This window comes from Austrofundulus limnaeus, unplaced genomic scaffold (genome assembly GCF_001266775.1).
Source record: "Austrofundulus limnaeus strain Quisiro unplaced genomic scaffold, Austrofundulus_limnaeus-1.0 Scaffold272, whole genome shotgun sequence".
Taxonomy (NCBI): domain Eukaryota; kingdom Metazoa; phylum Chordata; class Actinopteri; order Cyprinodontiformes; family Rivulidae; genus Austrofundulus; species Austrofundulus limnaeus.
The window spans coordinates 260,956-261,533 of NW_013952674.1; positions in this window are offsets into that span (position 1 = coordinate 260,956).

Below are 578 nucleotides of genomic sequence, written 5' to 3' on the forward strand. Positions count from 1 at the left end.
TACTACTACTACTACTACTACTACTACTACTACTACTACTACTACCACTACTACTACTACTACTACTACTACTACTACTACTAAAACAGTGTCCTGTGACTTTTGACTTGCCCTCTATACTGTATATTTATATGCATATTTGTACTTTCTGTATAGATATTCAGTGCCTATTTTGTGGAAAACCACATATTTGTTGACAATATGAGGTTCAGGAACTTGTGGCCAATTCATCTGCTGATCAACCTGATGGAAGATGGCGACTCAGAGGAAGTATTTGCTTTAATTACTTAGACAATAACTTTATGTAGTTGAAATATGTAGTTATTTATTTGTTTGGGAAACCTGTACATCTGTAATCTTACAAGCAGTATCATGTTTTCTCTGTTGACTACAATGTCTTCTTACACRAGTTCCCCAATCACCAGCTACCCAATGATTTTATTGAAACACACTGGTGCTGTCATTATTGGCGAGAGGTGGGGAACACTACCAACCTGTCACAAAACCAAAGAGATGGATGAGACACACAACCAGGCACACACACACACACACACACACACACACACACACACACACAC